Consider the following 274-nt stretch of genomic DNA (forward strand, 5'->3'; position numbering starts at 1 on the left):
TATCACCAATCATCAGAGTATTCCAATCTCATTAAGTATAATAACATCATCCTTCATTTTTACTCGTGTAGCAACGTCACAGCTTAATGGAGGCCTTATTCTGGGATATATACCTTCTGCCTTACTTACGACTAATCCCACATCAGTCCGTAATAACATATATCGTTGTAGTTAGCGTTAGGTTGATGTACCTTATGGCTGCATGCGTTCAGAAATTGCGGGATATGATCATTCAAGCACAAAATCCCTAAGTATCGAATGATTCCACAAAGAA

At 38.0% G+C, this 274-nt stretch overlaps 1 protein-coding gene across 1 annotated transcript in view; it reads right to left on the reverse strand.

Moving 5' to 3' along the window:
• Positions 1 to 274, reverse strand: part of LOC119592925 (acetylcholine-gated chloride channel subunit acc-1-like) — a 5,761-nt gene that overhangs the window by 4,720 nt on the left and 767 nt on the right. The gene's annotated exons all lie outside the window — the stretch shown is intronic.

This window comes from Penaeus monodon, chromosome 31 (genome assembly GCF_015228065.2).
Source record: "Penaeus monodon isolate SGIC_2016 chromosome 31, NSTDA_Pmon_1, whole genome shotgun sequence".
NCBI lineage: Eukaryota > Metazoa > Arthropoda > Malacostraca > Decapoda > Penaeidae > Penaeus > Penaeus monodon.